This window comes from Nycticebus coucang, chromosome 18 (assembly GCF_027406575.1).
Source record: "Nycticebus coucang isolate mNycCou1 chromosome 18, mNycCou1.pri, whole genome shotgun sequence".
NCBI lineage: Eukaryota > Metazoa > Chordata > Mammalia > Primates > Lorisidae > Nycticebus > Nycticebus coucang.
In genome coordinates, this window is record NC_069797.1 from 58,949,376 (window position 1) to 58,964,205 (window position 14,830).

Sequence of the window (14,830 nt, forward strand, 5' to 3'; positions counted from 1 at the left end):
GTGAAGGCAGCAAGGGAGGTCTAGCAATTGGCTGCAAGAGGGGGAAGTCTGTGGCCACATTTCATTTCCAAGGCCATCTGTTGGGAAATTTGTGGGTGTATGTCATGGGATCTTCTCTCCTGGGTAAGCTGGAAGAGGGTATTCTGTATAAGTTCTTCCTTTTTTTCTTTTCTTTTAAAACATTTTTTACAGTCCCCATCTCATTACAAAAGTTAATACATCTTTATTGTGAAAGAAATCCAGACTCAGCAAATAAGAGAAGCCCAATAATCTCAACTTCAGAGCTAACCATTGTGAACAGGATTTTATGTATTCTTCCAGATATTTTTTCTCTGCATGTTCAAAAATGGTATGTCTACATAATATGCATGGGATTATATAAGACATATTGTAAAGTTTTGCTTTTCTCATTTGTATCTTGAACAGTATTCAATGCCAGAACATATAGATTTCTCTCTCTCTCTCTATTTTTTTTTTTGAGACAGTTTCACAAGTCGCCCTTGGTAGAGTGTTGGGACATCACAGCTCACAGCAATCTAACTCTTGGGCTTAAGTGATTCTCTTGCTTCAGCCTTCCATATAGGTCCTGGCCACAATGCTCGGCTATTTTTTTGTTGCAATTGTCATTGTTGTTTAGCAAGCCCGGGCAGGTTCGAATCCGCCAGCCCCAGTGTATGTGGCTGGTGCCCTAACCACTGAGCTATGGGCACCAAGCCTTCTCATTTTTTTTTTTTTTTGAGACAAGTCTCACTTTATCAGTAGAGTGCTGAGGCATCACAGCTCACAGCAACCTGAAACTCTTGGGCTTAAGTGATTCTCTTGCCTCAGCCTCCCAAGTAGCTAAGATTGCAGGCACCTGCCACAACACCCAGCTATTTTTGTTATTGTTGTTGTTGTTGCAATTGTTGTTTTAGCTGACCCAGGCTGGGTTCAAACCCATGAGCCTTAGTGTATGTGGCTGGTGCCCTACACACTGAGCTATGGGCGCCGCCCCATTCTCATTCTTTTTGATGACCATATGAGATTCCATTGTACGAATATACATCATTTATGCATTAAATCCTCCATCAAATCCACAGCCATGACCCTCCTTGCACATATAATTTGTACATATGGGGAAGATTTCCTGTAAGACAAATTTCTAGAAGTGTAATTGTTGTGTCAAAGGTATATGTATTTTAAGTTTTCTTGTCTTTTTTTTTTTTTTGAGGCAGAATCTCACTATGTCACCCTCAGTAGAGTGGTCACAGCTCACAGCAACCTCTAACTCTTGGGCTTAAGCGATTCTCTTGCCTCAGACTCCCAAGCAGCTGGGAGTATAGGTGACCACCACAATGCTCGGCTATTTTTTGTTGCAGTTGTCATTGTTGTTTGGCAGGCCTGGGCTGGGTTTGAACACGCCAGCCTTGGTGTATGTGGCTAGTGCTATAACCGCTGAGCACATTTTCTTTTCTTTTTTTTTTTTTGAGACAGTCTCACTTATTAACCCTCAGTAGAGTGCTATGGCGTCACAGCTCACAGCAACCTCCAAATCCTTGGGCTTAGGCAATTCTCTTACTTCAGCCTCCCGAGTAGCTGGGACTACAGGCGCCCGCCACAACACCTGGCTATTTTTTTGTTGCAGTTTGGCTGGGGCTGGGTTTGAACGCGCCACCCTTGGTATATGGGGCTGGCGCCTTACCCACTGCGCCACAGGCACCACCCTTCTTTTCTTCTTTTTTTTTTTGAGGCAGTCTCACTATGTCACCCTTGGTAGAGTGCTGTGATGACACAGCTCACAGCAACCTCCAACTCTTGGGCTTAAGTAATTCTCTTGCCTTAGCTTCCCAAGTAGCTGGGACTATAGGCACCTGTCACAATGCCCGGCTATTTTTTGTTGTTGTTGCAGTTGTCATTGTTGTTTGAACCCGCCAGCCTCGGTGTATGTGGCCAGTGCCCTACTGAGCTATGGGTACCACCTGCATTTAAAGTTTTCATAGATAACTGCTAACGTTTATGTATTTGTGTAGATAAGTTTTGGGGGGAATTTAATACCACTTCCTCATTCCCTTTCCGCAGATTTCAAGGCCTCTTCAAGCTGAGACATGTGTATCGGGGGTAGATATTACAGTGTCCTTGTTTTTGGGAGGCAAGAAATAAAATCACCAGCAACTTGGCAGAAGATTTGTAGGGATGGGGAGTGAGCTTGGGCTCACTTTCTGGGCCTGGGGACTGAGCCACCTGGGGCTCCCTGGCGGTTGGCAGAGGTGGGCAGATGGCGAGGACTCCCTAGCACCCAGCTTGTCACAGACGTCAGGCAGAGTGGGAGTGGGTGAAACAAGTCCTGAAATAGATTCCTGGGACTTGGCTCAGGGAGGGAGGGAGGCTGAGACTAGGAATGCATGTTCTGAAGGGAAAATGGAGAAGGAACTTTCTGCCCCAACAAGGGCAGCAGAGGCCTTGGACCTCCCTCAGGGTGATTCCCAATCCCTCTAGTTGGGACCCCTTCCAACTGTATATACCTCGTGGACTCCTGGGACAGGAAGCAGAAGACTGAAGTGTTAGAGACTTCGGGCACCCTGGGTTGTTTGGGACTTGACCTCTACTTGGTTCATTCAGGCTCCTGGGCTAATCCTGGGTATTTATTCCTCCTCTATGGAGTGTGGTGGTGGGGAGGTAGGAAGGCTTATCTTTTTGGCATCCGCTTCTATTAAATCTTGTGAAAAGTTCCTTGGAGGAGGGGAGGGGGACAGCAAGATTTCAAAAGATTGTTGAAAGTGAAGTTTTGTGCTTTTGACTGTGTTTGTTTTTATAAGATTACCCATTGCTTTCCATTCTATACGCCTCTCTTATCCTTAGGGTAAGAGAAGGCTGTGCTTACTCTCTGGAACTCTCCCAGCCTGATGGGGGAGGAAAAGAGTTATCAGCCAGACCAGGCAGCATCCCAAAAAGTTACCCACAAGGCTGCATAAGGTAAGACTTGGCTCTGCCACCAACTTATGACCTTGACCAAGGCATTCCTAGTCTCCTGGCCTCAGTTTGCTCATGTTTAAAGTGAGGGGTTTGGGAGGGGGGGGGGGCCTGGGTGTGTGCCACACCTTTTGGGGGCAAGACATGATTTTAAGAGGGACTTTACCTAACAAATGCAATGAGTGTAACCTGGTTTCTTGTACCCTCAATGAATCCCCAACGAGAAATAATAATAATAATAATAAATAAAATATCTACTCCATAAAGAAAAAAATAGGGTAGTGCTTGTGACTCAAAGGAGTAGGGCGCTGGCCCCATATGCCGGAGGTGGTGGGTTCAAACCCAGCCCGAGCCAAAAACTGCAAAAAAAAAAAAAAAAGTGAGGGGGTTGAATAGACAATACTTTCTGGTTCACTTTCTATGGTTCTCACTCTCTGAAATGACTTTATTATTATTTTTTTATTGTTGGGGATTCATTGAGGGTACAATGAACCAGATTACACTGATTGCATTTGTTAGGCAAAGTTGAAATGACTTGTTTTTTTTTTTGTAGAGACAGAGTGTCACTGTACCGCCCTCGGGTAGAGTGCCATGGCGTCACACGGCTCACAGCAACCTCTACTCTTGGGCTTAAGCGATTCTCTTGCCTCAGCTTCCCGAGCAGCTGGGACTACAGGCGCCTGCCACAACTTCCGGCTATTTTTTTGTTGCAGTTTGGCCAGGGCTGGGTTTGAACCCGCCACCCTCAGCACAGGGGGCCGGTGCCCTACTCACTGAGCCACAGGCGCCGCCCAATGACTCGTTTTTTTTTTTTTGTTTTGTTTTTTGGCCGGGGCTGGGTTTGAACCCGCCACCTCCAGCATATGGGACCGGCGCCCTACCCCTTGAGCCACAGGCGCCGCCCCAAAGACTCGGTTTTTAATGTAGCTTTTAAGTTTGTTCACTGTCTGCCTTCTTTGTTAGCTATCCATTTTATGAGGATGGCCCTTATCCATTTTGCTTACCACTGTATCCTCAGGTGCACAGTCAGTACGCCCAGTTAACACTGGGTGTCAACTCAAAAGTTTATAGGTAGAGGGTGTCACTTCAGTGAAAAACTGGTATTAGTTTATTAAATGCTGACATCCAAGAAACAGAGCTATCTTCATAGGTTCTAAAGAGGAAAAAGGAGCTGTCTAGTAAGATTGGATAGTTTATTGAGAAGGCTTCCTGGAGGAGGTGAGGAAAAGAAGATGAATTGGAACCAGAATTAAGTATCGTGATTAATGAAGGACTAGAGCATTTTGGGCTTGGATGTACTTTCTTGGTCCTACCTATTACTCAGGAGGAAAGTCCTGAGTTTGAGGCTGAAGTTATTGAACTTCATGCTTTCATTCCTCCTTTCCCTATAATTTTTTTTTTTTTTTTTAGAGACAGAGTCTCACTTTGTTGCCATGGGTAGAGTGCTGTGGCATCACAGCTCATAGCAACCTCCAACTCCTGGGCTTAGGTGATTCTCCTGCCTCAGCCTCCCAAGTAGCTGGCCTAAAGGTGCGCACCATTACATGTGGCTAATTTTTTAATTTTTTGTAGAAATAGGATCTCGAACTTCTATCCTCAAGGATCCTCTCACCTTGGCCTCTAAGAGTGCATGGATTACAGGTGTGAGCCACTGTGCATGGCCAGTTTTTTTTTAACCTTTAAAAAAATGTGGCTACCAGAAATATTAAAATTACATGTCTGGTTTACATTCTATTTCTATCACTAGTTCAGATACAGATATTTGGGGAGAAGAAGCATTACAGAATGAAAGAATGAAAGACTTGGGCGGCACCTGTGGTTCAAAGGAGTAGGGCGCTGGCCCCATATACTGGAGGTGGCAGGTTCAAACCCAGCCCTAGCCAAAAACTGCAAAAAAAAAAATGACAGACTTAATGCTCAGGGCAGTGCCCATAGCTCAGTGGGTAGAGGGTAGGGTGCTGGCCACATACACGGAGGCTGGTGGGTTCAAACCTGGCCTTTGCCAGCTGAAACAACGATGCAACTACAACAACAACAACAACAACAAAAATAGCCAGGCATTGTAGTCCCAGCTACTTGGGAGGCTGAGGCGAGAGAAAAGCTTAAGCCCAAGAGTTGGAGGTTGCTGTGAGCTGTGATGCCAAAGTACTCTATCGAGGGCGACACAGTGAGACACTATCTCAAAAAAAAAAAAAAGAGAAGAAAAATTTACTGCTCTATCTTTACCTAAAATGAAGAAGGTAGAAGAGAGATAGATCCCAACTGTAGAGGTCTCTAAGGAGAGTAGGCACCTGCCACATTACAGAAAGGTCTTGATGGGGACCACTGAAGGATCTGCATAGTCTCCTTCCTGGAAAGCTTTCAGAATAGAAGAAGACTTGGCATATCTTGAATCTTTTTTTCTTTCTTTTTTTTTTTTTGAGACAGAGTCTCACTATGTTGCCCTTGGTAGAGTGCTGTGGTGTCACAGCTCACAGCAACCTCAAACTCTTGGGCTTAAGCAATTGTCTTGCCTCAGCCTCCTGAGTAGCTGGGACTACAGGTGTCCACACAATATTTTGGTTGTAGTTGTCATCGTGCCAGCCTCCCTGTATGTGTCTGGTGCCCTACTCACTGAGCTATTGGCGCCAAGCCGAATCTTTTTTTCTTTTTCTTTTTTTCAGAGATGGAGTCTTGCTCTGTCATCCTGGGTAGAGTGTGGTGGCATCATCATAGCTCACTGTAGCCCCAAATTCCTAGGCTCAAGCCTTCCTCCTGACTCAGCCTGCTGAGTAGCTGGGACTACAGGTAAGTGCCACCATGCCTGACTAATTTTTTCTATTTTTTGTAGAGATGGGGTTTTGCTCCAGCTGGTCTTGAACTCCTGAGCACAAGCGATTCTCTTCCCAGCGTGTCAGGAATGCAGGCATGAGCCACCATGCCCAGCCCATATCTTGAATCAATTTAAGACATTATCTTATCACACTATGATTCTCAAGGATCCAAACCTGGTTACTTAGCAGGTGATTTTCCTAGTTCCATTCATGGTGTTTTTACTTTACGAACAGCTCTTAACTGTGTACCTGATGATAAGCCCAGATACCTGGAATCCACAGAATATTCTGAAGGTGATTTACCCAGTAGTTTCTGATCTTTCATCAGTCTGCTGAAGCAGCAGCAACAGTGTTGACACACTGAGATTTCATCATCTCACTCCCCTCTGTTGCCTGGGAAGGTGCTAGAGCAGAGGGAGGGCTCAAGGAGGCCAGAAGAACGGACATGCCAGCTGGGGGCTGGATAATCTCCCAGTTGGATTATCTGCCCATGACTACACATACACAAGCAAGTGGCCTATATGCAGACAGGATGTCCCGGTATGAGGCATGAGGATCAGGTTAACATGCACGTGTGTGGGGAGGAAGGGCGGAACTACAATATGTTCTCCCACCTGCTCAGTTTCTTTCCAGAGTATTAATTCAGTCAATCACTCCAATCACTCCTCTCTTTCTTTGTCTTTTTTTTTTTTTTTTTTTTTGAGACAAAGTCTCAAGTTGTCATCCTGGGTAGACTGCCGGTGGTGTCACAGCTCACAGCAACGTCCAACTCTTGGGTTTAAGTGATTCTCTTGCCTCAGCCTCCCAAGTAGCTGGGATTACAGGCGCCTGCCACAATGCCTGGCTATTTTTTTGTTGCAACTGTCATTGTTGTTTTAGCTGGCCTGAGTGGGTTTGAACCCGCCAGCCTGGGTATATGTGGCTGGCACCGTACCCACTGAGCTACGGGCACTGCCTTGGCTTTTTGTTTTTTGAGACAGAGTCTCACTTTGTCACCCTTGGGAGAGTGCTATGGCGTCATAGCTCACAGCAACCTCAAACTCTTGGGCTCAAGCGATTCTCTTAAATCAGCCTCCCAGGTAGCTGGGACTACAGGTGCCTGCCACAGTGCCCTGCTATTTTTAGAGACAAGTAGAGACAAGGTCTCGTTCTGGCTCAGGCTGGTCTTGAACCCGTGAGCTCAGGCAATCCACCCTCCTCAGGGTCCCAAGTGCTGGGATTACAGGTGAGGTGGCTCTCTCTCTCTCTCTCTCTTTCTTTCTTCCCTCTTTCCCTCCCTCCCTCCCTTCCTTCCTTCTTTCCTTCCAATTTCTTGACACAAATCTCACTATGCTATCCTGGATAGAGTGCTATGGCCTCAACCTAGCTCACAGCAACCTCAAACTTCTGGGCTCAAGCGATCATCCTGCTGCAGCTTCCCAAGTAACTGAGACTACAAGCACCCGTGTTGACACCCAGCTAATTTTTTCTTTTTCTTTTTCTTTTTTTTTTTTTGTAGTTTTTTGCTGGGGGGGTTTGATCCCGCCACCTCCAGTATATGGGGCTGGTGCCCTACTCCTTTGAGCCACAGGTGCTGCCCTAATTTTTTCTATTTTTAATAGAGATGAGGGTCTTGATCTTGCTCATGCTAGGGTCTTGAACTCCTGAGCTCAAGGGATCTTCCCGCCTTAGCCTTCCAGAGTGCTAGGATTTCAGACGTGAGCCTCCCACCCTCACTCCCCACCAATCACTCACTCTTTCTTTCAATCAACAATCAACTACATAGAATATGAATAGTAGTTTGTATGAATGTGCAGTGAAGGACTGACACATCATCTTAGGCCCTGGGATGTACCTAGTTTGTACACAAAAAAGTGTCTTAGATCCAGTTCCCTTGACACAGAGACTGAGAGGGATTCAGGAGCACATTTATTTATTGAAGGGCAAACTCTCAGGAGGGGAAGGAGGGAAGCAGGATGGGGCAGGGAGGAGCTAAGCAAGGACTTGCTTCACAGCGGGAGTCTGGTTTTGGCTGGATGCTGCAGAAGTTCTGGGTGGAGAATCACATCACAGAATGGATCCCACCAAGAGCTGGGAGGCTGGTCTTTCGTGACCTCATTAGTCAGTTAATTAGCTGCTGGTTGCTTTGGGCTTCCTCTAGACCAGTGTTTTTCAACCTTTTTTATCTCATGGCACACTTGAACCTATAGTTATACTTCCACCACATACACATCGTTTATGTTGATCAAAAATAAAAAGTAGTTAAAAAAAGCACTTACTGTGTGCTTTGTACTTCTTTCAAAAATAATTTAATTAATGATCTTTAAAAATTTTGGGAGAGGCTCGGCACCTGTGGCTCAGGCAGCTAAGGCACCAGCCACATACACCTGAGCTGGTGGGTTCGTGTCTAGCCCCGGCCCACCAAACAACAATGATGGCTGCAACCAAAAAATAGCCAGGTGTTGTGGTGGGTGCCTGTAGTTCCAGCTACTTGGGAGGTGGAGGCAGGAGAGTTGCTTGAGCCCAGGAGTTGGAAGTTGCTGTGAGCTGTGATGCCACAGCACTGTACCCAGGGTGACAACTTGAGGCTCTGTCTCAAAAAAAAAAAAAAAAAAAAAAATTGGGAGAACACTGATTAAAAATCACTGCTTTAGACCAAAAACAAGTCCAGAGAAGGGGCGCCACTGGCAGTCAACACAGCCAGTCCAGGGGATCTGGGTGGAGCATGAAGGGCATCCTCTCAGGGTGTAGCCCAGGAAGAAATGAGTGAGCTGACCTGGGTAAGCACCACCCTGATTGCTATCCACATTTGGAGCCCAATCCAGCCCTCTTTCTACTCTCACTCTCAGCCTGGCCTCAACCCTTATCTGTCCTTATTTTGCCTTGTTTCTCCCTTCATCTGTTTGTCTTTTCTCTTTTCCACACCCGTGCCCTTGGTCCCTACCTCTGATCCTGCCTTGTCTCTCTTGAGGTTTATTAGGATGAAGCCCTAGTTTTCTTTGAGAGCCCCGAGGAGGCTGGGGCTACTGAGTGGTCCCCTTTGATCTCTTCCCTTGCCTATGGGTCAGTTGAGCCCAACCGGTCCCCTAGGCAGAAAGCTTTGGTGTTCCAGGGTACATTTGATGCTATCCCCTTCTTTTGTGCTTTGCCTTTATTGAGTGATCCATTCCCATATCCTGTGGGGGAAAAGAACAGATCAGGAGACATTATTATTATTATTATTATTTTTTAGAGACAGAGTCTCCCTTTGTCACCCCCAGTAGAGTGGCATGGTGTCACAGCTTACAGCAACTTCAAACTCCTGGACATAGACGATTCTCTTGCCTCAGCCTTCCGAGTAGCTGGGACTACAGGTGCCCACCAGAATGCCTGGCTATTTTTTGTTGCTGTTTGGCTGGGGCCGGGTTCGAACCTACCCACCTCGGTATATGAGGCTGGCGCCCTACTCAGAGCCACAGGCAGTTCCCAGAAGAAATGATTGTTTAAAAAAAAAGAAAAAAAGAAGAGATGTTGTTTTGGGGGGAGTGAATGGATGAACCTCTGAACCTTCCTTTTCTTCTGGTTCAGCTCTATTTGTAGAAGTACCTAAGCAAGAGAGAGAAAAAGAACATTCTCTGAGAGCATTTGGCTACTCTTTACCCTCAAGATCAAACAGAGCTGGCTCAGTGACAGTGGCTCAAGCAGCTAAGGCGCCAGCCACATACACATAAGCTGGTAGGTTTGAATCCAGCCCAGGCCCGCCAAACAACAATGACGGCTGCAACCAAAAAATAGCCGGGCGTTGTGGGAGGTGCCTGTAGTCCCAGCTACTTGGGAGGCGAAGGCAGGAGAATCACTTGAGCCCAGGAGTTGGAGGTTGCTGTGAGCTGTGATGCCAAGGCACTCTACCCAGGGCGACATCTTGAGGCTCTGTCTAAAACAAAAAGATTAAGCAGAGAGGCTCAGTGCATGTAGCTCAGTGGTTATGGCGCCAGCTACATATACCATGGCTGATGGGTTTGAGCCCAGCCTGGGCCTGCTAAACAACAATGACAACTACAACAATAACAAAATAGCTGGGCGTTGTGGTAGGTGCCTGTAGTCCCAGCTACTTGGGAGGGTAAGGCAAGAGAATTGCTTAGGCCCAAGAGTTTGAGATTGCTGTGACCTGTGACATCACAGTACTCTATCAAGGGTGACATAGTGAGACTCTGTCTCAAAAAAAAAAAAAAAGCTCAAGCAGAGAAAGTCCAGTGTCAGGCCCTCCCATCTTTCTGTCCCTAGAATGTGGACGTCCTATGTATGTCTCATAGATACAAACACACCCTCACATTGTTGAAACTAGAGGTACTGGCTCCAAGGAGGAGACTGAGGAAGCAGCTGTGGACAGGTGTGGGTGGCCACATACCTGTCCTTCTGGGAGGTGATATTTCCACTACACCTCCCTACACCTCCACTGGTTTCATGTGAACCTCACCCTAGCCTTGACCCAATGTTGTCAGGGTGGACAGGAGAGATGGAAGTGTTGAGTTGGCCCTATGCCAACAAGGAAAGTGTTCATCAGGTCCTTTTCTTTTTTTTGAGACAGAGCCTCAAGCTATCGCCCTGGGTACAGTGCCTTGGCATCACAGCTCACAGCAACCTCAAACTCCTGGGCTCAAGGGATTCTCCTGCCTCTGCTTCCCAAGCAGCTGGGACTACAGGCACCTGCCACAACACCTGGCTATTTTTTGGTTGTGGCCGTCATTGTTGTTTGGTGAGCCCAGGCTGAATTCGAACCCATCAGCTCAGATGTATGTGGCTGGTGCCTTAGCCGCTTGAGCCACAGGCGCGGAGCCTGTTCATCAGGTCCTTGAAATGCCAGTGAATCAATTTCCCTAAGAACCAAATCTGGAGGAAGCTCAGCTTAAAGCATAATAGCAGGGATTCGGCCCAAGTCACGAGGTGAATTTCAGCAATGGCTGAGAATAGTGCTCTGGAGACCCCTTGAGATGTCAGGGAGCCCCCATCCTCTGTGATGTGTTGTTGGGAAGGCAGGGTGTGGGCCCAGGACAATGTCTGGGATCTGGACTAGCGAAAATGACCCTGGCATCTCTGAATCAGGATAAGAGACCAACTGAGTGGCCGTGTGTCACCCCCATTAGGCTGTGGCTGTGGTTGTAATTGCTGTAATTCATTGATGAATGCAATTAGCAGCTGGCTTCTCTCCCTGTGACAGGCCTCAATTAGAGCTGCCAGAGAGATCTGAGGAGGGAGGGAGAGCTGGGATGTTGTTTCCAGCTCCTTCTCCTGGTCTCCTTTCAGCACTGTAACCTACCTTGAAACAAGAGGGGGTTCTTCAATGGGCACAATGTTTGGGTATATGGCATATTCCCTGGGTGCAGGATACAACTATAACGCTAATTTTTACCTGTAATGTGTAAATTATATAACCTAATGGTTTGTACCCTCATATTAATCTAAAATAATAGAAGAAGGAAAAAAGAGGGGGTTCTCCAGGCCAGTTAATTGTCTCCTACTTACAGAGACATAATCTTGGAATAAGTGGGCTCTGGAGTGGAGAGAGAGAAAGGTACAAAATGAAGGATGCTTCCCTGCAGGTTGATGTGCATGCCATCTGGGGATTTAATTTAATTTGTTTATTTATTTATTTTATTAATTTTTTTTTTTAGAGACAGAGTCTTACTTTGTCGCCCTCGGTAGAGTGCCGTGGCGTCACAGCTCACAGCAATCTCCAACCCCCGGGCTTAGGCGATTCTCCTGCCTCAGCCTCCTGAGTAGCTGGGACCACTGGTGCCCGCCACAACGCCCAGCTATTTTTTTGCCAAGGCTGGTTTCGAACCTGCTACCCTTGGTATATGGGTCTAGTGCCCTACTCACTGAGCCACAAGTGCTGCCCTATTTATTTATTTTTTGAGACAGAGTTTCACCTTGTCACCCTGGGTAGAGTGCTGTGGCATCACAGCTCACAGGAACCTCAAACTCCTGGGCTTAAGTGATTGTCTTGTCTCAGCCTCCCAAGTAGCTGGGACTATAGGCACCTGTCACAAAGCCTGGCTATTTTTTTTGAGACAGAGTCTCAAGCTGTCACGCTGGGTAGAGTGCCATGGCGTCACAGCTCATAGCAACCTTTAACTCCTAGACTTAAGCAATTCTCTTGCCTCAGCCTCCTAAGTAGCTGGCATTACAGGCACCCACCACAACACCCGGTTATTGTTTGGTTGTAGTTGTCATTGTTGTCTGGGGGGCCTGGGCTCGATTCAAACCTGCCAGCTCTGGCATATGTGGCTGGCACCTTAGCTGCTTGAACTATAGGCTCCAAGCCTATTTTTCTTTTGTTGTTGTTGCAGTAGTCATTGTTGTTTAGCTGGCCCAGGCTGGGTTCAAACCCTCCACCCTCACTGCATGTGGCCCGTGCCATAACCACTGTGCTATGGGCGCCACACCCCGGCTGGGGATTTTAAAACTCAACCATGTTTCCTTCTCTTTTTTTGAGACAAAGTCTCACTTTGTCACCCTTGGTAGAGTGCCATGGCATCACAACTCACAGCAACCTCAAACTCTTGTGCTCAAGAGATTCTCTTGCTTCAGCCTCCCAAGTAGCTGGGACTACAGGCACCCACCACAAGGCCTGGCTATTTTTTTAGAGACGAGGTCTCACTCTGCTCAGATTGGTCTGAAACTCCTGAGCTAAGGCAACCCACATTACTTGGCCTTCCGGAGTGCTAGGATTACAGGGGTGAGCCACTGCGCTTGGCCCCCTTGTTTCCTTTAGTTTAGTATTTTCTTATTTACTTTTGAGCTACCAAAAATCCTAAAGGAAGGAAGACTTTTGAGCCAAGATACTTATTTCTATCTTACAGTCCCATCTCCCTCAGACAAATGGGGGGGGGGGGAAGGAATCAGAATGATGGAAAAAGAAGGAGAAAAATCAACTCCCCATCTCCCCTAGACACTAGAGAACATTTGGTCCTGTTGGGCCGGGTAGTAATCCTAGCACTCTGGGAGGCCAAGGTTGGTGGATTGCTTGAGCTCAGGAGTTCAAGACCAGCCTGAGCAATAGTGAGACTCCATCTCTACTAAAAATAGAAAAACTAGCCAGGTGTTGTGGTGAGCTCCCATAGTCCCAGCTACTGGGGAGGCTGAGTGAGGGAAGAGGATTGCTAGAGTACAAGAGTTTGAGGTTGCTGTGAGCTATGATGATGATATGGCACTCTACTGAGGGTGACAGAGTGAAACTCTGTCTCAAAAATAAAACAATAATGCCAGGCACAGCGGGTCATGCCTGTAATCCTAGCATTCTGGGAGGCTGAGGCGGGTAGATCACCTGAACTCAGGAGTTTGAGACCAGCCCAAGCAAGAGAGAGACCCTGTCTCTAAAAAAATAGCTGGGCATTGTGGCAGGCACCTGTAGTCTCAGCTACTTGGGAGGCTGAGCCAAGAGGAGCGCTTGAGCCCAAGAATTTGAGGTCGCTGTGAGCTGTGACACCATGACACTCTACCAAGGGTGACAAAGTAAGACTATGTCTAAATAAATGCATACATACATACATACAGTGATAGGAATATTTCTTCAAACAAAATCAAATGTAGAAGCTCAATATATAAAACAAGTCACAACTGATCCATTAAAGTGGAATTGGGAGCTCTGAGCCCCACCAGACTGTCTACCTCTCTGAGTCCTACCTCTCCTAGCTCCTGCCTCAGTGGCCTCCCTAAGATATCTGTCAGGTTCACTTGGAATAACAAACTCATCCATGTTTGCCCACTTTTAGCCCTGATGGTTCTGCATTCCCCCAAATATCTGGGACCTGGGGAAACAGGGACAGTGGCTGCCCTAGGTTCAACGAAGCAGAGTTTGAAACCACTGACACAAAGCCTTTGATCTCTTGTTGCAGATACTGAGACATATGTTTGTTTGAAGTCTCATAGATCAATGATTATGCCCAAGAGTAACCTGTGTTGGAGGTAATCCTGCTCTCATGCTCTCTATGTTGGTGAGAGGTGAAACCATACAACAAATTTTTCCCTTCCTTTTTTTTTTTTTTTTTGAGACAGAGTCTCACCATGTCATGCTTGGTAGAGTGCTGTGATGTCAAAGCTCACAGCAACCTCAAACTCTTGGGCTTAAGCAATTCTTCTGCCTCAGCATCCCAAGCAGCTGGGACCACAGGCGCCTACAACACCCAACCATTTTTTTGTTGCAGTTGTCATTGTTGATTTTGGCTGGCCCTGGCTGGGTTCAAACCTGCCAGTCCCAGTGCATGTGGCCAATGCCCCACTCACTGAGCTATGGGTGCCGCCAAATTTTTCTCCTTCTTTAAGACCCTCTCTTCTGAAGCCTTCCCTAGTTCCTCTAGAAGGAGCCTCTCTCTAATTCTTCTTTTAGGCACTTATCAGGTAGAGTTATTTTATTTATTTATTTTTTTGTAGAGACAGAGTCTCTTCTAATTCTTCTTTTAGGCACTTATCAGGTGGAGTTATTTTATTTATTTATTTTTTTGTAGAGACAGAGTCTCACTTTATGGCCCTCGGTAGAGTGCTGTGGCCTCACACAGCTCACAGCAACCTCCAACTCCTGGGCTTAAGCGATTCTCTTGCCTCAGCCTCCCGAGTAGCTGGGACTACAGGCGCCCGCCACAACGCCCGGCTATTTTTTGGTTGCAGTTTGGCCGGGGCAGGATTTGAACCTGCCACCCTCGGTATATGGGGCCGGCGCCTTACCGACTGAGCCACAGGCACCGCCCCATGTAGAGTTATTTTTAATCTTGGGTCTTGGGTAATGCCTGTGGCTCAGTGTATAGGGTGCCAGCCCCATATACCGAGGGTGGCAGGTTTGAGCCCGGCCCCGGCCAAACTGCAACAAAAACATAGCCACACGTGTGGCAGGTGCCTGGAGTCCCGGCTACTCGGGAGGCTGAGGCAAGAGAATCACCTAAGCCCAGGAGTTGGAGGTTGCTGTGAGCGGTGACACCATAGCACTCTACTGAGGGCGATAAAAATAATTAAATAAATAAATAAATAAATAAATAAAAATCTTGAGTCTTTCTCTGCATCTGTACTGGAAGAGTCTTAGTTTCATGTCCCATTTATTTTCATACCCTCTACAC